At 51.1% G+C, this 24,823-nt stretch overlaps 1 protein-coding gene across 1 annotated transcript in view; it reads left to right on the forward strand.

Moving 5' to 3' along the window:
* Positions 1–19,828: 19,828 nt before the first annotated feature.
* The window catches only part of IL1R1 (interleukin 1 receptor type 1), a 69,273-nt gene continuing 64,278 nt past the window's right edge, over positions 19,829–24,823 (forward strand). Inside the window, exon 1 of the mRNA XM_036355327.1 lies at positions 19,829–19,847. The gene's annotated coding sequence lies outside the window, so the exon portion shown is untranslated. The remainder of the gene's footprint in view (positions 19,848–24,823) is intronic.

The raw sequence follows: 24,823 nt of genomic DNA on the forward strand, positions 1-24,823 counted from the left end.
TTCAACCTTGTTTATTTGGCCGATGTTAGCCTTTGAGTTTGACATGCTTGTGTTAGCTGGTTTATTTGTTTTTTATCTTTACTGGAGGATATGTTTATTGACTTTTTAGAAAGAGTGGAAGGGAGGGAGGGAGAAAAGGAGAGAAAGAGAGAAACATCAATGTGAGAGAGAAACATTGATCGGTTGCCTCCCGACCAGGGACTAAACCCGAAAGCTAGGTATGGGCCCTGATGGTAATCAAACTCACAACCTTTTGATGAGTGGGATGATGCTCTAACCAATGGAGAAACTGGCCAGGACTGTAAGATAGTTTTTTAAAAATGTATTATGTGTGAGGGTAACTTTCCAGCCTCTGAAATGGCCAGGAGGTAGTATTTAAGCTAAAATCAATACAAGTGAAATATCCTCTATAGATATAGAACCCTAATATGCAATAGACCAAATGGTATAACAACCGAACACTGGTCACTATGATGTGTGCTGACCAGCAGGGGACGTACAGGTGGTCAGGGGCACCAGACCAAGGCAGGACGCTGGCCGCTGTCATCAGGACGAGCCTCTGGTGGTTACTGAAAATTCTTTGCGCCCGTGAGCTGTGGTCCCGCCTGGCACTCACACCTGTTGCTGGCACTGGCCCTGCTCATACCTGCTGCCGGTGCCTGGCACTGGCCCATGATCACTCGGCGTCTTCAGCAGGTGCAAATGGCGGCTGCTGCTGTCCCTGATCGCCCCTCAGGGCTTCTCCACCTCCCCCTGCTCCTGAGGGGCAAGGGGCCGGCAGCCACCTCTCACACCCACTGCCAGCGCCGGGCCCCACGTGCACCTGCAGCTGCCACCAGAACTTTTACCCGCCAACGGCGTGGAGCAATTGGGGCCGGCACCAGCAGCAGGTGCAAGTGGGGCTAGCGCTGTCAGTGCATGGGAGTGGCAGTGGTGGCAGCGGGAGCAAGATTGTTGGCAGACAGGGCACTGGGGGCCGTGGTGGCTGGGGCCAGGCAGGGGCACGGAGGATGAGCCGAGACCCACCCCTGTGCCCACAGTTCCTTTCAAGGTGCACGAATTCATGCACTGGGCCCGTAGTGTATAATAATAAAGTATAAATTCAAGTATAATAGGGACTTGATAGATATTTCTCTGGAATGACTAAATGGACCTTGCCTGAAGTAGGTAGGAGAGACCTGGTTTCACAAAGAGTATCACCTGTCCATTAAAGAATAATCTATACATCAAAAATATAGGAGATAGCTCTGGCTGGTTTGGATCAGCATCAGCCTGCAGACTGAAGGGTCCTGGGTTTGATTCTAGTCAAAGGCACATGCCTGGGTTGTGGGCTCGATCCCCATTAGGGGGCATGCAGAAGGCAGCCAATCAATGATTCTCTCTCATCATTGATGTTTCTCTCTCTCTCTCTCTCTCTCTCTCTCTCTCTCTTCCTCTCTAAAATCAATAAAAAAAGAAGAAGTCACTAAGAAATATATGAGAGATAAGTGCTGGCAAAGGTGGTGAGAAAAGAAAACGCTTGTCATTATGGGTGAGAATGAAAACTGGCCCAGCAGCCATGGAAAGTAGGAAGGTTCCTCAAAAAATTAAGAGGACTACCATGTGGTCCAGCAACCCCCCTGCTGGGCATTTGTCTGGAGGAGGTGAAAATGGGATCTCAAAGAGAGATTTTCACCCCAAGTTCATGGCAGCACATTCACAATAGCCAAGGTATGGAACCAGCCCAGTGTCTGTTAGTGAATCTACACTAATAAAAGAGAAAGATGCAAATCAACCATACCTCGTGACGCCCACCAGCCAATCAGGAGTGGGTATGCAAATTAACACAACAAAGATGGTGGGTTAATTTGCATACACAGGCGCTGAGCTGCTAGGGGCAGGGTGGGACGCAGGTGTTCTGCACTGCCCCAGCCCCTCTGGGCCTCTGGGCAGTGTGGGAAGGCAGAAAGGCAGCTCCGGCTGAAGAGAAGGCAGTGCCGGCAGCCAAGGGAAGGAAGACCCATTCGTGCACGAATCTTTGTACATCAGGCCTCTAGTGAATTGATAAAGATTTTATATACTTATATATATGCACACAAACACACACACACACATATGTAATTTAGTCATGAGGAAGATGAGCAGCATGGTGACTATAGTTAGTAATACTGCATCATATACTGGACGTTGCAGAGAGTGGGTCTTAAGTGTTCTCACCGCAGAACCTAAGTGGTGATCATGTGATGGGGTGAGGCATTTGCCCTGCTATCACACTGCGACATATACACACAACACGTCACATAGCACACCTTAAGCTCCGCACTGCTACCCGTCAAGTGTGTTTTAAATAAAGCTGTAAAGAAGACAAACAAAAAGAGGATAATCTGTAAAACTACTAGCAAAGATTCACAGGGCTTCTTTCCTAGAGAGAAGCTGTAGGAGTTACAGTCGGTGGTGAGGGAGGTGGGCTTAGACGTGCTGACTTTAAAATGTCATGCGAACTTTCCATGACTACCTCTTTGAATAAATCTTCCCGGGCTTAAGCGTTTCTCCAGACTGATTCAGCGGAGATGGAGCTGACTCAGAGGGAGAGGGGAGGTTACATTTTACTTTCATAATCACGTGGGAAATTACCAGGATGAATCATCGCGCTTGAATACTTACCATCAGCCTCAAATCCTGAGATGTATTTAGCCGAGAGGTCAGGGTTCCAGCCACCTGTTTCCTGGCTGAAAGGGGAGAGAAACTTTGCACGGTGATGTGACAGCACAGGAACCAGTTCCTGGCAAGTGAGAAGTGCCGTCCGGACGGGGAGCCGATGCCTTTTCCAGGCAAAACTGTGGCGTGTGGCAGGCCCTGGGCGGCACGCCTCCCCTTCGGCCCCCCTCGCTGTCTGCCAAGTCAGCCTAGGAAAGGGGCGCTGCTCTCAGGTCCACACAGATCTCAGCTACAAACATAGGGATGCACTTAGTCACGCACAAACAGAGCGCCCTGCTGCCTATGCCCCCAGTGAAAGAGCTGTCAACGCTGGCTGTATATGGGAATCACCGAGGGGCCTTACAAACACTGCTTTCCCTGGCCCCACCCCCGCTTTGGATGGGATTGGCCTGGGACAGAGCCTGAGCGCAGGGATGTTAAAACAATCCCCCCGCAGCGACCCTGGGCAGCTGGTATCATGGGTGGCGGGGAGCACTGACCGGGAAGTGGACAGCCGTAAATTCAGTGATTACCACGGAAACAAGAAGCTGCCAGAGAGGCGTCCCGTGTGCCTGCCACACCCCGCCTGCTGCGACCCGGCCATTCCCAGAAACCCTGGCCTCTGTTATTCATCACAGGCTGACTCCTCAGTGAGGTTTGATTTCCTAAGGCTCCGTGGGCGTGAACATGTTGGACTCTGGAGCAGCGAGGGTTTGGAGGCACTGGCCGTGCACAGCAAATCTGAGTTGTTAACATAAAAACATTCAAACCTGTAAAGAATTTTTGTGAGTTTATTTGAGCCAAACTGTCGACACTTGCCGGGAAGCAGGATCTCAACAGATTGGGACAATGCTCCGGAGAATGGCGGTTTTTACCTATTTTTATACATTGCAATCCAAGGAGGGGCCGTAGGTGGGTGACATGAAATCCACTGGTGATGGATTAGGGAGGCGGGAGAAAGCAAAGTGGGGGCGGGGGAACCTCTGGGATTGGATAAAAAGTCAAATGATAGACACATGCTTCTTTCACTTAGGTGGGTGCAGGACAGGTAACAGTCAGCAATTAACAGGACAACAACAACAATGAAGGAATCTGTGGTCTCTGTCCTGGCGCCCAGGGCATTGGGTTGTGCCCTGAGGGGTCTGGAAACAGGGAAGTTACAAGTTACCCCGACCTTTCATCAGGATGTTATCATAGATGCAAAAGGACGATAGGCTCAGTGAAGGTGAAGGTTGACCTTGTCAGTGAAGATACCGGCCTAGGAGGTGACTACCCACCATCACTGCTTTTAGTTAAAGTTTAATTTCAGACCATCCTTTGTGGTGACTTTAGGCCTGAGTTTGCAAGACCGCCATGCAGGCCTCCCCTGAGCTTGTCAGGTGAGCATGTGGTCCCTTTCAATCACCTATTGTTGACCAAAGGAAGCCTTACTAATACCATAAACAGGTGATTAACACATATTTTGTATGTTTATGTATTAAATATACACTGTATTCTTACAATAAAGTAAGCTAGCAAATAGAACATGTTAGTAAGAAAATCATAATAAAGAGAAAATGTATTTATTGAAAACAATCCGAGTGTAAGTGGACCTGCTCAGTTCTGACCTTGCTGTGGTGCGGGCGTGACCACTTTCATTCCTTTGGCACAGACTTAAGCATCGCACTGCCCGGGGAGAGGACAGCCAGACAATGCAGGCGCCACCCTCCGGAGGCAGGGATGCCAGTGGCCGAGGGAGACGCTGGTGGCGGGTGGGGGGAGACCCTAGAACACATGTAGAGGAGTGTTGGGGACCTAGAGGCCTGGAAGAGTGAGGAGGAGGAGGCAGCCAAGCTGGAGGAGGAAGGACAGCCCTCTGGGTGGAAGGAAGAGGTTGTGAGGAGGCCTGGTCAGGGGAACTGGTCACTGGAGCCAGGAAGCACCAGGCCCGGGGGAGGGGGGGATGCCCGCACAGGCAGGGCTGAGAGAGAGCAAGGAGGACTTGGAACCTGAGACCCAGTGAGCGACTCTGTGGCAGCAGCAGGCGCCCTGCCTGGCTGGTCTGCACAGAGGCTGCGGCCAGGGCAGGGGCAGGCTCACCTGCCCTCTTACCCAGCTGGTCTGCGCTGCTCAGAGAGAAGCGGGGCCTAGCCATCCGGTCCGCAGCGTGGGAGAGAGGCCTGGGGACACCCCGTCCGCTCCCTCACCAGGCGGCATGCTGCCTCTGAGGTGGTTGGGACTACTCCCCAGGGCTGCCTCCTCACCGCTCTGCTTGCTGTAACCCTGGGTGCCCTGGAAGGGCAGGCAGGTCTCAGGTCTCAAGACCACACTGCTCTCTGCCTAGAAGGACTGAGAAGCACAGCCCACAAAGCAGTTAATTATAAAAGATTAGCAAAGGTCACACAGGAAGGACATGCAGTCTGGCAGTCTTCCCCTCGCCCCTCGCTCGGGCCATGAGAAAATACACCGGTCTCCACCCAACAAGCCCAGAAGGGACAATCATTCATAACTTTCAGATCCCCCTCCCAGTCTGCCCGGACATAGAAGTCACAAAAGTTAGAGGACGATCCTCAAACCCCCATGAGACCTTTAAACATGGCCTTTACGTCCTTAATAATAGAGACAAGGAGACCCAAATCCAAAAACAAAGACAAGACCAGGCCAGGGCTGAAGCCCAGAGGAACCTTCCAGCTCCGCGCCACGGCCTCATGAACCCGAACAAAGCGCTGTCCTCCAACCAAGAGTGAGTCAGGGCTAAGCATCCTCCGGGCCCTGCTTCAGATGCAACAAGGAAGACACTGAGCCAAGTCCTGCCCAAACCCGAGACCCCCGCCTGGGCCCTGCCCAAGGTGCGGAGGGAAGGCCACTGGAACTCAGGCTGCAGTCTGGCCCCTCCGGGTCGGACCTCAGCACGGCCGCCCTCTGGATCGGGTTTGGAGCTCCCACACCTCCTGGGACTGGCCACTGAAGACTGAAGCGCCCAGGCCCTGACAGGGCCCCACAGACTTACATCACCAGGGCAGAGCCTCGGGGAACGCTTGTGGTGGCAGGTAAGCCGATCTCCTTTTTAATGGACACTGGGGCCACTTATTCTACTCTCCCCGAATTCCCTGAGACCCTGTCCCCTCCTCAGTCTCTATTATGGGGTTGGCAGATTAGTCTCACAGCCATTAGCCACCTCACCTCTACACTGCATCTCACTAAATAACCCCTTATCCACTCTACTTGCCCGACTGGAACAGTCCAGACATCCCTCATAAAGCCCCGCTGTCCCAAAGAGTGAGACCAGTGCTTACAGGTGTGTTCACTGATATGGCCATTGGAATTGATGTTAAACTTGAGATCTGGTTCTGCATTTTGGGGACCAGAATCCCCCTACTCCCCCTGGCCTGCCGTGGGTACCACAGGCTATTCAGAGGGCCGCCGAACACCATTCGAGCTGATCATCGCTTGATCACTGGACACCTGGTCGTGGCTCATCGCTTTGATCCCTGCACTGCACTGGTGGCTCTCATCTCTGGACGTTTATCTTCGCCCGTCGCCTTCAGTCTGGGCGCAGTCCCCTCTCCTTCATTCCACTCTGTGCCAGAAGACAGAGGAGCGCGGGACCTTGGATCGATCGAGCTGTGCGCAGGGATCTCCCACGCCACCGTCGCCCCAAACCTGAGATTCGTTTCCTGACCTGACTTGCCAGCCAGAGACGGGTGGGCACCCACTGCTGCTGCGAGAAAGCCACGTTTTGGGATCCTGATAAACCTGTGCCCACAGCACCGGGAGTTTTGTGAGTCACAGTGTGCTGTGTGCTGATAAGCTTTGTGCCCACTGCAATGATAAAAGGAGAATAAATTGCTGTGTGAATTGCCACTGTAACTATTTGTGGGGCATAATTCCTCTGGCAGTCGTAAATATACTAATACTAGTAGCCCTGCGCATGAATCTGTGCACCAGTAGGTCGCTGCCGCCCTCCTGTAGCTCTCTGCCCACTGCCCTGCCCCCTCCTGTAGCTCCCCCCTCCTCTGATAGCTTGCTGCCCTGCCCCCTCCTGTAGCTCTCTGCCACCCACTTGTAGCCAGCAGGTTGCTGCTGCCCTCCTGTAGCTCTCTGCCCACTGCCCTGCCCCTCCTGTAGCTCCCCCCTCCCCACATAGCTTGCTGCCCTGCCCCTCCTGTAGCTCCCCCCTCCCCACATAGCTTGCTGCCCTGCCCCTCCTGTAGCTCCCCTCTCCCCACATAGCTTGCTGCTCTGCCCCTCCTGTAGCTCCCCCCTCCTCACATGGCTTGATGCCCTGCCCCTCCTGTAGCTCCCCTCTCCCCACATAGCTTGCTGCTCTGCCCCTCCTGTAGCTCCCCCCTCCTCACATGGCTTGATGCCCTGCCCCTCCTGTAGCTCCCCTCTCCCCACATAGCTTGCTGCCCTGCCCCCTCCTGTAGCTCCCCTCTCCCCACATAGCTTGCTGCTCTGCCCCCTCCTGTAGCTCCCCCCCTCCTCTCATAGCTTGCTGCCCTGCCCCCTCCTGTAGCGCTCTGCCGCCCACTTGTAGCCAGCAGGTTGCTGCTGCCCTCCTGTAGCTCCCCGCTCCCTCTCCTCCCTCCCCTCATAGCTTGCTGCCCTGCCCTCCCAGCTGCTGGTACCTCGCTGGCCCACCCTCCTGCTGATCCGTGATCTGGTCGTGACTCACTTGGTCATGACTCACTTGGTCATTATGCCTCAGGGCGTAATGGCTAATGAGCATATTCCTCTCTAATTACATAGAAGGATAAGGTCAGATGAAATTGCCTGCCTCGGTCCTATCAGCTCAAAGCAGTCTTTCTGCTGGTAACTACTTTAAATGTCCGAGTACCTGCACGTTTAAAGTTTATCTCAAGGGATGCCTCCGATAAACGCCCCTTCCTTCTGGGACACACACTCTTAAGATGCCAGGAGGTCGTCTGCAGCCTTAAAAACAATGCATAGCCTTTTTATCGTTTAATTGGAATGTTAACTTGTGGTTACAAAAAGAGGAGATGTATGCGGGTTACATGAAACCCATTGGTGATGGATTCGGGAGGCGGGTGGGTACAGGACAGTTAACAGCAACAGTTCACACAAGAACAGAACCACGAGGAGACGTGAGGCCTCCCCGGTGCTCCGAGTGGGAAGGAAATTGCTTTGCTATTGCAAAGGCCCCTTCTCAGGCTTGTTATCCGCGATGCACAGACAGCGGACAGCTCCTTCTTCCTCAGGGAAAGCGCTGCCTTAGGACTCCCTGCAACTGCTCTCCTTACAAAGTTTCAGTTTCACACCATCCTGTGTGGTTGCCTCCGTCTCTGAGCAGCAGGCCGCCCCTGAGCTGTCAGGTCTAGTGTGTGGCCCCTTTGGTCCCTCGGAGACTAGAGAGAGGTCGTTTCCTGATCTGAGATCACTCTGTTGAGTCTGCTTTTAAAGTATCACAATTTCATGAAGTGCTTTGCGCTGTCAGACACGTTAGAGGATAAAAAAAAGGTCTTTGTCTCCAAGCCCTGGGGTTCCTTTTCCTCCCGTTGTGAAATCTGGCAGCAGGCTTTGCAGCTCGGTCCAGGGTTTTCTTTATCAGCAATCTTAACATTTTCCTAGATAAAATTTGCATAGCTATAGTTTCTCATTTCTGCTTCTTACTGCTGTCAGGTGAATTCGTCATCCATTGCAATGTGTCTGACCCAATTTGAAAGAATCTAATGATGAACAGGTAAGGAAAATATTTTAAAAAGATCCTGTACCCTGGCCGGGGGTTCTGTTGGTTAGAGCACTGTCTCATGTGCCAAGAGGTGGGGATCCGACATGGGATTTTTGAGTGGGCGTTCCCCTGGGCAGGATGGTGCCCCGGATTCGTCGGAGTCGAAGAACGAATCCATGGACGGAAGGTGGTATAGCAAAGGTGGAGATTTATTGAAGAACAAGCACAGACTCCCTCCTGGGGGAGGGGAAAGTCCCACCGACTTCCTGTTTCCACGGTTTATAAAGACTGCGGTTTCCCCCGCACTCCCCCACCCCCGCTTTGCTTTCTCCCGCCCCCTTAACCCATCACCAATGGATTTCATGTCACCCACCTATGTCCCTCCTTTGACTGCAATGTGTAAATACAGAAGTAACCCGCCATTCTCTGGAGCATTATCTCAATTTGTTAACGTTCTGCTTCCCGGCATATGTCCACAGTTTGGCTCAAATAAACTCACAATTCTTGACAGGTTTCAGTGGTTTTCTTTACGTTAACACCTTGCTGGCCATGGTCTGCCCCTCTAGTTAAGTATCCTTTTCCCAGGCAAGACTGATAGGCAAGCACTTTCTCTGTGGTCATCCCGACTTCGCTGTGCATGCGCCTTGTGACGTCACTGAGCGACGGCTCCGCTTCCTGTGACGTCACTGAGCGACGGCTCCGCTTCCTGTGACGGCGCTGAGCGACGGCTCCGCTTCCTGTGACGGCGCTGAGCGACTGGCTCTGCCTTCCCAGGTCCCATCCGCTGCCAGCGGGTCTCCTCACCGCCCTCCCGGGCTGTCTGGGAGCCCTGGTCCTTCCCCAGCGCGCTCCCTCCTGTTGGTTAGGCGACCCACCTTCTTCCAAAGGGGACCAGAGGCAGCTTGTTGCTGGTTTAAACATTTGTCCACGCCCGTATGGCCCCTGGGGAGGTGTAAGAGGGGTTTCTCGGAAAGGGCATTTGTGGGGGGCACAGAACATTTCCTCTGGAGCCCGTGTGGGAGTTCCCTCCTTCACGAAGACCTCAGAGAAGTGCGGGCCGTTCCCCATCAAAACCAGCCACTGGCGCGGCGCGGCGCAGGCCTGTCAAGCAGAAGGGAGGAAACGATGTGCCTTTAATTTGCTGAAAATGAGCACAGGGACCTGCCAGGAGCACAGAAAACACCTGCCCGAAGGTCACAGAAACCCGTTCCGTCATGACCTCGCGTGCGGCACAGCCACTCCCTGCGCTTCCCAAAGGTGCCCCCCCTCGCAGGGCTTCCTCGGAACAGCTCACCCTGGAGCCAAAAATGTGGGCGTCTGAGCCCGAGCTCTTGTCTCTCGGAGTGAAGCCGCGGACAAAAACAGGTAGTGCAGCGGAAGCTTGTTGAGAGCATCCATACATGAAAGTCAGTCCACGTGTGGAGGCCACGCGGGCGCAGGCCACGCGGGCACAGGCGATGTGCTCCCCGCAGGAAGGTCGCATGTGTTGCGCGCTGCGCCCGGACAAGGGAAGGGGCCGCGCTTTTGGTACACGCTGCCTCCCTGCCTGGGGATCGGTGATCTGCAGGCTGTCTGCCTCAGCAATAGCATACACTCCTTCCCACCCCAGTGCGGGTGCTCGGTAGCTCCCCCTCGCTGGGGTTCTGGGTTCACTTCCTCCTCCCACGGTCCTGCCCCAGCTACCTAACTTTTTCTGTCTCAATACTATCACTTAAAGGTGGAATATTTGCCATGGAAACCAAATTGCACATCCTTTGATCTGCTACAACTTACAAAATAAATTCTGTACAGTCAGGTTATTGTTTTAAATTTAACTTCATCAAATTAACTAGACCTGAAACCTCAATTACACCGTTTCAAACGGCAATTGTAGGCCTGGTCAGTTGCTCAGTGGTTAGAGCACTGTCCAGGGGAGCCCAGCTTTCAGGTTCCATCCCGGGTCAGGACATATACAAGAAGCAACTAATGAATAATGAATTCATGATTAACTTGAACACCAAATGGGTCTCTCTCTCTCTCTCTCTCCCTTCCTCCTTTCCTCCTTCCCTCCCTCTCCGAGAATCAATAAAAAAATAATAATAAATTTGATAAAAAAGGCAATTGTAAGGCTCGCTTGAGCACCGGGCGGGCGTTGAGAAAGACGTGTGCTCCTCTGGTGCTGAGGAGCTCTCCTGATCACAGAGGGTTTAGTTGTAACTCATTCTCGTTAGGGTTTCTGGCCGGTGATGGGGGCTGTGAAAGCATTTACAATTAAAAAAAAAAAAAAGAGAGAGAGAGAGAGAGAGAGAGAGAGAGAGAGAGAGAGAGAGAGATAGCTGCAGAGAGAACGTTTATTTTTATTTTCCTGGAAGGGAAAGGGCCAGTGCATTGCTAATCCATGAGAGGACAAAGAACCAAAAACTGCTCTTTTAAAGCCGGGGACCCCTGAGAAGGGAGGGGACTTGGGGCTGCTGCTGCTGCGGGTGACACTGAGCAGACATCAGAGGCACTGTCTGTTAGTTCTTCAGGAGACTGTCCGGGAGGTGTCCTGTTCAGGGGTCCTAGGGAGGTGTCTTATCAGTATTTTCCCAAGTCTGTAAAACATGCCCAGAGCAAAAGTTATAAAGAGTTCCAAAGAGGCTTGTTTGAAGGGGAGGGGAAAAGGGAGCTTTCCTGGGGGAAAGGGATTATCCCTAGGATGTCAACCGGCAGGGAGGAGGGGCATGTATGTGAGAATGCAGCCTTGAGAGTAGCTTATCTTGTCCCGAAGTTTGAACAGAGGGTTTGTTGGAACCAGAGGAGGCAACAATCTTGGGGTTTAATTACCAGGTGCTTCTCATAGATTGTGGAAGGCCACCGCAGAGAAAAGGAACGGCCATTGTTTTCCATCCTAATGGTTCTCCTGGTCATCAATCCCCAGTCGGAGCTCTGTACTGGCCCCTTTGAAAACTCAGGGCAAAGGTGTCACCTTGAAATGTCTCGATTGGAGAGCTGTGGTCTCAAAGCTTCCTCCCCCTCAGGACCACGGGCGCTCAAACGCTAATGCCCAGACCAACCCCGTCTGCCATGAGGCCTCAGAGGTTAAGTCCTCAGCAGAGGCTTTGGCTGTTGTGAGTGTGCATGTTGTGGGTGTGGAGGTCGTGTTTGTGTTGTATGAATGAGTGTGTTTTTTGTGTATATTGTTGTTGTGTGATGTGTGCTGTTGTATGTGTTGTGTGACTGTTTTGCATGTGTACTGTGTTGTTTGTTGTGTGTGTATATTTTTATGTCTCTATTTTGTGAGTGTTTTGTGAATGTTTCATGTGTGTGTGACTGTGTGTTCTGTATGTGTTCTGCAAGTACCACCATATATTTTACTAGGTGCTTGATAAATATTTGTTAAATAAAGAAAAAAAAACATAATTCTTGCCCCCGAAGCTCACTGAATGAGCTCACAGGTTGCACTGTCAGTGCCTGTGGGTACAACAGGTTTTGTGCTCACTTTTCTGTTCTTTTGTGCTCCACGGAGGGAGGCGATGCTGCATAAAATAAGCCGGGCGCAGGTGGGACGGACATTGTGGAACAGCCCACTTTGCTTTCAAGCTCAGTCTTCTTGAAGCACATACTTTCTCTTCAGGTCCAGCTGCTGACACACGGCACAAAGCCCTTCTGATTCCGTTTCCGTGATTGTCTGCAGAGATCTTATCTGATTAGCTGCCAAGTTCCCGGAACACTGCCTGGGATATAGTATATGCTCAGAAAATACTTACTGACTGAATGGATGTGAGAATAAATGAGCTCCAGCATGTTTGGTTTAAGCTGAAGTTTTTAGTCAAATATAGAGATGATCTTGGCCACAGTTTACTTTAGATCTCTGTCACTCTTGGTGAATAGTCTTTCAGGGTTTCTCTCTTGCTCCTCTCTGTTCCCTCCCTAAGGTTGATCTGGTGTTCTGCCCTGCCCTGCCCTGCCCTGCCCTGCGGGGATCACCTCCCGTGCTGGTGCGTGGTGAGACGTGTCCTCCTGCTTGGTCAATGGTGGTGGCCCCTCTTGGGTCCTTGTTGCATCCTTTCTACTGTGTGTCTGTTGTGGTGTGACAGGTCTCACCTGGGGTGTGGGACAGCCAGCCACCAGTCCAGCAACTCTAGGCAGCTTCTGCCAGTCTGCTGGAGGCCGCTCCCTGGGCTCCAAGATTCTGCTGTGCCCACCTCTCAGGGGAGGTGTAATCTCCCAGGCAACCCTGGGAGGGGCTGCCCGCCCAGCCCGCAGCCCCGCCCCCCAAGCCCCCCCCAAGCCCCCCAGGCCTGCACAGAAGCTGAGCCCCCCCCCCCCCCCCCCCCCCGCTTCCTCCTTTCCTTCTTACTGTGGCTCTTCCTATGCCCTCAGGATGTCTCTCCGCTGAGCCCCGGTGTGCGAGGGACCCACTGCCCTGGCCCAGCCTGCTGTTCTTCGCCTCTGGGTCCAGCTTTGCTCCCTCAGTCCTTAGACATAAAGTTCAGTTTCCTGAGTCCCAACGAGTCCCTATCTCTCTGAGCCGGCCCAGGTGTCCCCGTGCCTGCAGGTCCTCTTGCAGCAGATGGCAGATCGCAGTCGATGGCAGCACTTTTTCTTTTTCTTTCTTTTTTTTTTTTGCAGCATTTATTTTATTTTATTTTATTTTTTTAAATTTTGTTTTATTGCTTAAAGTTTTACAAAGCGTATTACATATGTCTCCTCCCCTCCCTTGACATTCCCCGGCCTCCCCTACCCCGCAGTGTCTTGTGTCCATTGGTTATGCTTATACGCATGCATACAAGTCCTTCGGTTGATCTCTTACCCCCCTTCTGCCCCCAACCCTCCCCGGCCTTCTCGCTGTAGTTTGACAGTCTGTTCAATGCTGCAGCACTTTTTCTTTCCTGTTGTACATAGAGCATTTACAGCCAAGCCTCCCTTCTCCGACATCGTCCAACTCCAACAATTTGGTTCTCCACAAGTTGTTCATGGAAAAATGTCTCTGTTTTCCAAGGAAACTTCAGTTCTGGACCTGACAACCCTTTCATGCTGATACAGCAACATGATAAAAAGTCTCTCAGGTTTCAAACAAAGAGAGAATGGGAGGCAGTTTGCGATGTTGTGAATATTGCCTGTTTTTTTTTGTTTGTTTGTTTGTTTTTTGCTAATGTTGCTGGTGAAATGGATGATTAGCACAGTTTTAAAACATAAAGAGGCATCAAGAGTGCTACTGAGGCTAAGGGTGTGAAAGAAGCCATGACCACAGGCAGGTGAAGAGGTAGAAAAACTGGCTGATTTGGGTGAAGGAAAAGCAGTTCGCCCGCGGCAGCATTTCCAGGCAGTGACATGAAAGACACCCCTGGACCAGTGTTGAAGGGGGTGGTTTGATAAATGTAAGAAAAGACGTGTTTGTTTATAGGTTAAACAGTGCGTTAGACATGTATCGTATATAAGAAAGGTTAAAACGGACTCATTTAGGGCCCTGGCACGCATTAATTCCATTTACATTACTTCTAACGGGAAAAATGATTAAGTTTTGGAACAAATCACTTCTTGAACAGCCTTCTGCAACGAATTAAATCAGAGAGGCAAGGCTCCACGGTAACGTCATGAACGTAAACTCTATTAGAAGTTCTGTGGCCATGGGCTTCGATTCTGTTCTGAAGTTAAGGGCAGCAATGCCTCCTTTGTCCCCTCCATCACCCTTTCCTGGGAATGTATTTCCTCCTTCAAAGGGGTGAGGCTGCCGGGCAAGGCTGACCTGGAAAGAGGTACATTGGTCTCATATGTTCACAATCCATCATTCCCAGCACAGATGAACCCTTCGAACCAATAGAAATGGGGTTGAACCATCTTAATGTAGTAGACTGGCTTTCAAGCTCTACCCTGGAACACAGTGAAAGAAAACACGTGCCGTCTCAGAGGCCAGGACTGCCGTGGAGCAGGACACGGCCGCGGCCAACGGGGAGTGTCCCCGCCACAGGATGTCACAGCACCCACCAGGGCCGCGTGGGTTCTGTCAGAGCCGGACTCACCCTCCCGTTTGAGGGAACACGTGTGGTGATGTCTTGTATTCCCAAGTGTGTCCTTTCTGGAGAAGAAAATGTTGTCAGTAGTAATAGTAGCTTGTCCCTTTGCCAGTGTTTATTTTAAGCAAAAAGTCAGATGTCCATTCCACACGCTGTCTCAGAAGAACATTGTAAGTGTCAGGCGCTGGGAGGCCTGGATCCCCCCGCACATGAGGAGCACCAGGCCCCAGAGACAAGTGAATTCCCAGGCGAGGGGCATCTGGCAGGACACTTTGGGGTCAGCCAGACGTTCTTTCAGGTACAAAGCCTTTCTCTTAAAACTGTTATGCTTAGGTTAGAGTTCCCTGTGTCCGTCTCTGTCTCTGCCGGTGACACACACTCTCTCTCTCTCTCTCTCTCTCTCTCTCTCTCTCTCTCTCTCTCTCTCTCTCTTTCACACACACACACACACACACACACACACACACACACACACACAAATACACAATAATGAATGGGTGAACAGGAAATGAAGACGTGCCAAATCTTGCAATAACAACCAAATCTAAGAAAAAGATTCTCTTTTAGAGCAGGAGACACCTAGTTAGAGGTTGGAGATTACAGGCAATAGGAGTTGGCCATTACAAGAAACACGAGTTAGTTTGAATGTGCAACTTCGATCAAGAGAAAAGAGACCTCATAGTCAGCATTCTGTAGGGCCTCATGCAGCGCTGGGCGAGGATGCTGCGGCCAGGAGGTTGTCTCTCAGAGTCTTCTCGCCACTTTTTGCTTTTTCTCTTTTTCTACAAACTGGCTTTCTTGGCTTTTCTGGTTTGTATGAAGGAAAAATGACACCTTGCATCTCTCAAAAGGAGTTCAAAGCAGAACAGTACCTTCTTTGTTTTGACTCATTGATAACATAGAAATCAGCTCTGTGCATTTCAGGCTCGATGTGCAGCCAGCCAGGTCTGGGGTATCTTCCAGGCCCACACCTATGAGACGGGTGGGGGAGGGGCGTGTCAGCAGATTGGTTTGCTTCCCTGAGAAATGGAAGCATGCGATACACTGAGAAATGCCAACCCAAAGACACCTATATAAACAGAGAAAGAGTGACTGTGGCGTTGAGTTAAATATTCCAGTATATCCAGTCTATTTCCTTAAGGTAACATTGCATTCTAATCTAAGGTGTGTTGTGCAAAAGGATGATATAATACAATGCCAGTTTCATCAATCAAAGCCATTTAACCACAGATATACCAATGCCATGTTACCTTATTACATGTAAAGTTGTGCTTATATCTTACTGGGAAAGCCTTACGAAGGAGGGGAAGCCTTTGAGAAGCAAGTTGAGTTTTCTTACAAATATATTTAGCTATTTTGGAATCAAGTACTCCCAGAATTCTATGCTTGAAACAAATCTGAGTAAATCAAAGCAAAATTTACCATTAATGGGCTAGGGCAGTGGTTGGCAAACTGTGGCTCGCAAGCCACATGCGGCTCTTTGGCCCCTTGAGTGTGGCTCTTCCACAAAATACCGACTTCTGCGCATGGGCCACGAAGTTTCAATCGCACTGTACGTGCGCGCCCACATGTGGTATTTTGTGGAAGAGCCACACTCAAGGGGCCAAAGAGCCGCATGTGGCTCGTGAGCCGCAGTTTGCCAACCACTGGGCTAGGGGAATCATTCCGAATTATATTAATGCTTTTCAAATATGGAATAATAAAATATTGCAGTTCAAAATAATGTCTACTAATACATTTCCATGAAAATATAGAAATATGGTTAGGGGATCTCATATAGGTCTTTCTTGGTTGATGGAGATTGAGAAATGAGACTTGGAAGAGACTGTAGGGGGAGACGGAGAATAAGGAGAGGAAAGGGGGAAGGTGGAAAGGGGAGGAGGGAGAGGAGATCATCCGAGCAAAGCCCTCAGATGCTGCCCGCCACTGAGACGGAGGACGCGCAGACAGGGTGGCGGGCCATGGGGCAGAGTGGCCGCCTCCTCGCCCTGGAGGCTGATGACGAGGAGGGTCTCCCGGGGGCGCCTCCTTGGCTACTATCCACACACACACACAAATGGGTCTAGAACTCACTGTTCATTGAGCATGTGCTGGTTTCTCTTTGCACAGCCACGTCGGAAACCACAGTAGAGGATCTACTCTGGCCACTTCCTTCATCATCTCCGCATGAAGACTGTTTCTTAGCGGGGATTTAGCCTGGTACAATGTCTCCTTTTCCCTTTGGTCATCTCTCTTGGTAGCCTTATTATTGTTTCTCGGACTGACAGCTCTTGAGGAAGTGAAGGGAAGCATTTCTGACATGAATGAAGGGCAGTCACAAAGGTGAGTTCAGATTTAAGTAGCATTTAGCAGCCAAAGTGCACACTACAGCACAGGTGAGGAGTGGGAGTAGGACGTTGAAAAGGGAGAAGGACAATATGTTAAGACCTTCCAGCTCCACTGTGCAACCTATTGCTCAGAGACGTCAACCAACATTGTTGGGCCAAGCCTTTCTTTAAAAAAAATTAATCAATTAATTAATTTTGTAGTTCCACTTTATTTTATTTTTAAATTATATTTTATTTTTATTGTTGACATTATTAAGATCTCCCCCATTTTCTTCCCCCTTGCCCCACTCCACCCAGACCCTGCCCTCACAACATTGTTGTCTGTATCCACAAACTGTGTCTGAAGAATGGAATAGGCCAAGGACAAACGAGTAGACGAGGACAAGTCAAAGAAAATAGTGTCTTTATCTTGAAGCAGTAGCTTTTTTTTTTTTTTAAGGGAGAGTAGAAGAAAGAGGGAAAGACAGAAGCATCGATATGAGAGAAACACATCAATTGGTTGACTCCTGCACAAGCCCTGACCAGGGCCCAGGCTGGGGAGGAGCCTACAAATAAGGTACGTGCCCTTGACCAGAATCGAACCTGGGACCCTTTGGTCTGCAGGCCGACACTCTATCCACTGAGCCAAACCTGCTAAGGCAGTAGCTTTGTTTGAGGGATGAATTAAAAGATTTAGGTCAATGGTTCTTAATTTCATCATACCTACTACTATTTTTTGTTATTGTCAATTCTCACCTTGAGGATATTTTTTTCCATTGCTTTTTCAGAGGGGAAGGAAGGGAGAGAGGGAGAGGGAAAGGTAGAGAGAGAGAGAGAGAGAGAGAGAGAGAGAGAGAGAGAGATGGATGCCTTCTGCATGTCTGCATGTGCCCCACCGGGTACATGCTCTGGATGGGAAACAAAACCCCTTCCACACGTGGGCTGACGTCTAATCATTGGGAACACTGGCCAGGGTGACACTGTTTTTCTTAAATATTCTATAACACTCTCTTTACTATCCTATAATGAAACTCACTGATCACAGACGTACCTATCACAGGACATGAAACATTTAGCACGATGGTGTTATAGTAACCATCGTGCGAGGGGGAGGGACAATCCTCTATCACCAGTCCTCTATGTACTCAGTGGGCACAGCTGGCCTGGAAGAGACGGAGGAGCTGTCGGTGCAGGACGCTCGGAGCTCTGAGTGAGGAGGCTGTGCGGGCGATGGGAGCAGTGGGCTCTCTGGAGATTCAGATATCATGAAGGCATTGCCTTCGGTGAGGTGATTTTCTCACCTTGTCTAAAGCTCTGCTATACAGTATATGTATATACGAGGTTCTACTTCCCCTCAATGTTCACGGTGGCTGCATTCCTGGAAAATTCAAACACACTGAAACTGTACACAAAGGATTTGGGGATCTGTGAAGAGCAGGGGGCTCCGGTGGAGCTCTGCCCCATTCCGGCCTGGGGGGCTGTCTGAAGGTTCTGCAGAATGGGGGGGGGGGCAGGGGGTTCTTATGCAGCGCGGTCCTGAGTACCACAGGGCTTCTAGCAGCCTTAGCTTCTGTCTGCTAAGCAAGTGGCTCCCAGACAGGCACCCGGAGGCACTGCCACCTGTCCTGAGGCCCCCACTCTGCACCCCACCCCTCCCCCGGGACCCCTGCCGCTCGCGCATGGGCTGGAGGAGCCCTTAGGGCAGCGGTTCTCAACCTGTGGGTCGCGACCCCTTTGGGGGTCGAACGACCCTTTCACAGGGCTCACCTAAGACCATCGGAAAACACATATATAATTACATATTGTTTTTGTGATTAATCACTGTGCTTTCATTATGTTCAATTTGTCACAATGAAATTGGGGGTCACCACAACATGAGGAACTGTATTAAAGGGCTGCGGCATCAGGAAGGTTGAGAACCATTGCCTTTGGGGCTCTGTGTCTTGCTGGGTACCCAGTGTTTGTCTAAGGAGCATTGGCAGCTCCTTAAACACACAGGTTCCCAGGTACCATCGAGTCTGCCCAGGAGACAGGGCTTTAGAAGGTCCGGGAGAGTCTGAAGCGCAGCAGGTGTGAGCCCACTGGGCCAGCCGTTCCTCTATGGGATTCACGAGGTAGCGTTTCCGGAACGGGGCCGGTGGCTGTTCAGCCTGGGTGTGAAAGAGGGTGAGGCCCCTTTAGCACAGAGGCCAGCCCTGGGGGGCTGCTGCTCTGAGCCCCTGTGCGGGCCCTGCCTCTGGGTCGGGTGGGGCAGCCTTGGAGACAGCTGGTTGGTGACTAGACTCAGCTCTCTGCTTGTCTTCTTGGCACGCTCAGGCCCCACGTTTTCAAGCCCGAGAAACGCTTTCTCCAGGTCCCATCTTCTGACGTCCCGTCCGCTGTGTCAGCTTCCCGCCACCTTCAGGAGGACCCAGGACAGCAAAGTTGCCCTGAAACTGACGGCCCGCGTGCGTGCACGGACAGGCTGTGGGGAGACACACGGACGCTGCACAGACAGACAGCCGCTGTGAAAAGAGCTGGGGCAAGGAAGATAAACTCTTCTTAAACGGAGAGGATGAAACACCTGAAATCAAGTACCAGGACTTTCACTGTGTAGAGTCAAGTGTTTCATTCATTCATTCGTTCGTTCGTTTGTTCATTCAGTGCATAATTTAAATGCACTCAGCACTCTCGGGCTTTCTTCCCGACAATGATATACAGCGCGGGATAAAACAAACCCAGGCCTTCCCTCCTGGCCTCACATTCCAGTAGGGACAGAGGTTAATAAACAAAATCACAAAGTAGTACGGGAAGTTGGTGGTGACGTGCTGTGAAGCACCAATGAGGGCTTCAGATGGGAGGGAGTGTGCACGTGCGTGGGAGGGCACGTGTGCGTGTACAGGCTGAGATCTAAGGACTGGCGATGCCCAGGTGGCCAGCGGGAGAGAAGCCTTGGGGGCAGGGCCTGAAGTCGGCAGCGCAGGGGGCGGGAAGAGATGCCGCAGCTGTCAGGACAGGAAGTGACTCCAGCTTGGACCAAACGTTTCGGCAGTGAGAGCTGGGGCCGCAGCCACTCGCCTGGTAATGATTAAAGTCGGCGTTTACGCAGGAAGGTTGAGAAACTGCTGGTTGCAAACTGACCTTTTGTTCCCTTCGAGTCCCTCCTTCCCGCGGACTATTGAGGTTTCAGTTCCTGATGGACTCAGGACTGCATGAGGCGCCCGATCCCGGACCACGGTAGGCCCTCCCATTCCCCCGGGTTCCTGTGGACTTGAGTGTTTGTGCAGAAACCCCCAGCTTCTCTGTGGTTTGGCTGTGTTTTCGAATGAGGAATTGATCAGCGGTGGTGACGAGTGTGACTCTCTTAGCCAGAAATACCGACCACTCTTTACCAGAAACACCGTTCCCAAATGACATCACAGGAGGAGTGTGTGCCTCATAAAGCTCCTGTCACGCTTGCTTATTTGCATAATATGCTGCAGTTACAAATACTGTCAGTGCATTGACTGTGATTTTCTCAATGACTCGCCAGTGCCCTGGGCAGGAATTCTTATACCCATTTCCTAGGTTCAGAAAGCTCGAGTAAGTTGCCCAAGTAAAACAAACAGATGGCGGATAATGAGCATCTCTGCCGCTCACTACGTCAGACAATGCTTAAATGTGTTAACATATTAACTTATTCAGTCCTCACAGCAACCCATAAAGCAAGGACTATTATGATATTATTTTATCATCAAGGAGACGAAGGCATAGAGAGCTAGGTGGCTGCTCAGCACCCCAGCAGGTACTGGTGGGTGGAGGGCGTGGCCTGCAGCTGCTCCTGCCTGTTTCAGGGGGCTCTTCCTTGGCAGACAACGACACCCACCCTGCAAGGCACAGTGTGCGTGGACAGGCAGGCAGCCTCAGAGCGAGGGAGTTGCTGGGAGAGCAGCCTCAGAGCGAGGGAGTCCCTTGGAGAGCAGCCTCAGAGCGAGGGAGTTGCTGGGAGAGCAGCTGAGCGAGGGAGTCGCTGGGAGAGCAGCGGAGCAAGGCAAGCTCCTCAGGTTCTGGCCTGTCTGCCTGTCCATGAAACAGCAGGTAGTGATACCGCTGTCCTATGGGAGCATGAAATCCATGTCCTATTAAGACTCTGACTCATCGGCAGACACTAGTAGGTGCCCAGCATTTATGTGCTTCCTCCTACGTGAATGAGCAGTCAGCAGGCCAGGCGGGAGAGCAGCTGACAATGTTTTGGTGAAATAAGTGGGAAGCGCATGGTGGTTCACACAGCCTCTGAGGAAGCCGGGCGGGGTAGGGCCTTGCCACCCAAAAGCAGCTCAGACTTGGCACCGTGTAGGCTGATAGCTGGGGGAGGGGGGCGGGGGGGGCGGCCTCACATCAAAGCTGGAAGCTGGTACTGGGCGAAGAGCTGGGTGGGGTCATTGACTCTTCCATCAGCTTCCTGATGGCTCTCTCCCTGCACCTCCCAGGGGTGCACAGGCTGCCACGCTGGCTTGGAGAGCAGTGGCTCCGATTTGCGCTCAGGACCCTCACACTCTTAAACCTGGTGAGAGCGCTACAGAGATTTGTTTCTATGGTTTGCTCTACTGACATTCATTGTGTCAGGAAAAAAAAAATTTAAAAATGAATTTTTATTGATAATTTAAAATAACAATAAGTTCATTACCTTTAACATAAATAAGATTCCTTTTATAAAATACTAGAGGCCCGGTGCACAAAAATTTGTGCACTTGGGAGGGTCCCTCAGCCTGGTCTGTGTCCTCTCGCAGTCTGGGACCCCTAGGGGAATGACCACCTGCTGGCTTAGGCCTGCTCCCTGGGGGATTGGGCCTAAGCTGGCAGTCAGACATCCCTCTGGCAACCCGGGAGCCCTCGGGAGATGTCCACTTGCCAGTGGGGAGCAGGCTTAAGCTGCAGTCGGACATCCGTAGCGCTGCTGAGGAGGCGGGAGAGGCTCCCACCACCACCGCTGTATTGGCAGCCATCAGCCTGGCTTGTGGCTGAGCAGAGCTCCCCCTGTGGGAGTCCACTGACCACCAGGGGGTAGCTCCTGCATTGAGCGTCTGCCCCCTGGTTGTCAGTGTGTGTCATAATGACCAGTGATCCCCAGTCTTTCTGCTGTTAGGGTCAATTTGCATATTACCCTTTTATTATATAGGATAGAGGCCTGGTGCATGGGTGGGGCTGGCTGGTTTGCCCTGAAGGGTGCCCCAGATCAGGGTGGGGGTCCTGCTGTGTTGCCTGGCTAGCCTGGGTGAGGGGCTGAGGGCCGTTTTCAGGCTGGCCACATCCCCTTCAGGGAGAGGAGTCCTGTTGGGGTGCCTGGCCAGCCTGGGTGAGGGGTTAATGTCTGTTTGCAGGCTGGCCACAGCCCCCAGCCACCTAAGCTCCCAGTGGAGGCTGGCTGGAAGCAGGTATCTAGGATTTATTTAGCTTCTATAATTGAAACATTGTTGCCTTTTGCAGAGGCCACAGCCAGCCAGAGCAGGCAGGAAGCTTGGCTTCCTCCATTGCCGGGGCAACCAAGCCTCCTGCTTGCTCCAGCTCTGTGGCTGCCGGTCGCCATCTTGGCTGGCTGAATTTGCATATAGTCGCTCTGATTGGCTGTGGGCGTGGCTTTGGTGTAGCAAAGGCATGGTCAATTAACATCTTTGTCTTTTATTAGTGTAGTCTAGGAGCCCAGCATGCTATTTGAAATCATGCGGTGCCGCCCACTCCCTCTCTGGCCCTTGAAGCAGCCACGGCCGCTGCTGATCAGGCCCTCCCCCAGTGCAGGCACGTTGAGGCCCCTGCCATCCTGCCTTCGATGCTGCGTGCGTAGCCTCTTATCCAGTTGACCCATTATGGTGTCCCCGTTAATTAGCATATATAGATGTATTTTGAAAACAAAAAGTTTAGACAAGTGCATTGTTTCACATTGAATGGAAAGCTCTTTCCCACTTGTCTCCAGAAGGTGGGGCAGCGCAGGTCCACCTCCGTGGCCAGCCTTTGAGGGGTGCCTCACGAGCTCCAGAACTCTCTGTAGGGAACGTGTGTGGACAAGGCACACACTGTCTGAACTATTGTTAAAGCAGTTTTTTTTAAAAAAAAAATATTTTTATTGATTTCAGCCAGGAAAGGAGAGGGAAAGAGAAAAACATCAAAGATGAGAGAGAATCATCAATCGGCTGCCTCCTGCACGCCCCCTACTGGGGATTGAGCCCCCACCCAGGCATGTGCCCTTGACCGGAATTGAACGCGGGACCCTTCAGTCCACAGGCTGATGCTCTATCCACTGAGCCAAACCAGTGAGGGCGTTAAAGTAGTTTTGACTTGTGGATTCTTGAAAGGTCTCAGGGACTTTTGGGAGACACTCATGCAGAATATCACTTCCTCTTTCACATTTTTTAAGTTCTTAGAATTTCCTCTCAACTTTTCCCTCCTCCTGGCTGCACTCAACCAATGATCGCAACAGCTAGTGGTCCTTCTTCCAAAGGCTTGGCTTGGCAAACCTGGACATGGAGGGGAGTGCTCTTTGGCCTTCATACAGCTTCCTCTCCCTCCTTCCCTGCCTTTCCTTCCTCCCTACCTTTCCTCCTCACCCCTTCCTTCTTGCCTGGGCTTCCCTCCGGACTTTGTGACACACCTGGGAGTCCTCCCTTCAGGCTGGGCCTCACAGAGGGCCTTGGCTCTGGGACAGTGGCCTGGCTCTTACCTGACAACATTCACAGTTCACTTCCTTGAAAGTCTTGATCGTGGTTAACAATGATTAATTCTGGGTTAGGTTTTATAAATATTTCAAAAACTTTCCCAAGCAAAATAAAAATAAAAATTTTTGAGTTGTGCAAAAGTGTTAGGCATGCTCAGAGCCAATTTCGGAAAAGTAGCAGAATTCTGTCTCCGGCTGAGGTTGAGCGATAGGGCCTGGATTTGCTTTGTGGTAACCACACAGTTTTGTATGAAGTACGTGAAACTCCAGTGTTTAAGACATTGGAAATCAGCCAATGGACAGAAGCCAAAGGGGATGTGCCCTCCCATTGCTCCTGCTTGCCGGCTGGGAGTGTCCAGCCACAAAAGCATGTCCAGCCATTTCCACAGGGCAGGGGGCCCAGGCACAGTTCAGATCCTCCTGAATCAAGGGGACAGGGCTGAGCCAAGAGAGATCACAGCGGCTCCAGGTTCCAGGGAGGGGAGGTAAGGAAGGAGCGGAGGACTAGCGAGGACTTCAGATGGGAAGGGTTGCCTTTTAGATTCAGTGCATGTATGTGAAGAAACTACTAAGGCCAGAAAAAGAACTGCCCTAAAGTTAGATAGGACAGTGGACAGTGCAGCAGGCCAGGAATTATTCTATCCCTCCTGCCAGATCAGAAAGCCTCCAATTCACAGGCCCTCAGAGGAAGACGAAGAGGATCGTGCCTCAGCAGTCAAGTCAGACAAAGTGAACCCCAGGGTGTAGGCTGCTGAGCCTTGCCTAACAAGTCATAAAAGAAGACTCAAGGAATCAAAGCATTTCTAAAACATGGCCCTGGCTGGTGTTGCTCAGGAGTTAGAATGTAGGCCTTTGCATTAAAGGGTCGTGGGTTGAATTCCTGGTCAAGGGCACCTACCTCGGTTGCAGGCTTGATCCTCTAGCCCTGGTCTGGTATGTCCGGGAGGCAACCAATCAACGTGTCTCTCTCACTTTTATTTATTTATTTATTATTAATTTTTTAATTTTAATACCCTTGACCAGAATCCAACCCAGGACCCTTCAGTTTGCAGGCTGATGCTCTATCCCAGTGATGGTGAACCTTTTGAGCTCCGCGTGTCAGCATTTTGAAAAACCCTAACTTAACTCTGGTGCCATGCCACATATAGAATTTTTTTGATATTTGCAACCATAGTAAAACAAAGACTTATATTTTTGATATTTATTTTATATATTTAAATGCCATTTAACAAAGAAAAATCAAGCAAAAAAAATGAGTTCGCGACTCACCTCTGACACGCGTGTCATAGGTTCACCATCACTGCTCTATCCACTAGCCAAACCAGCTAGGGCTGTCTCTCTCACACTGATGTTTCTCTCTCCCTCCCTCCTTCCCTCCTTCCACTCCTAAAAATCAATGGAAAAAAATATCCTTGGGTGAAGATGAACAACAAAAACAACAAAAATTACCATGTATGCCGAGAGTAGGAAAATGAGAAAAATCAATCAAAATCAACTAAAAACACACGCATGTTAAAATTAACAT

Source organism: Myotis myotis, unplaced genomic scaffold, assembly GCF_014108235.1.
Source record: "Myotis myotis isolate mMyoMyo1 unplaced genomic scaffold, mMyoMyo1.p scaffold_m19_p_22, whole genome shotgun sequence".
Classification (NCBI taxonomy): Eukaryota; Metazoa; Chordata; class Mammalia; order Chiroptera; family Vespertilionidae; genus Myotis; species Myotis myotis.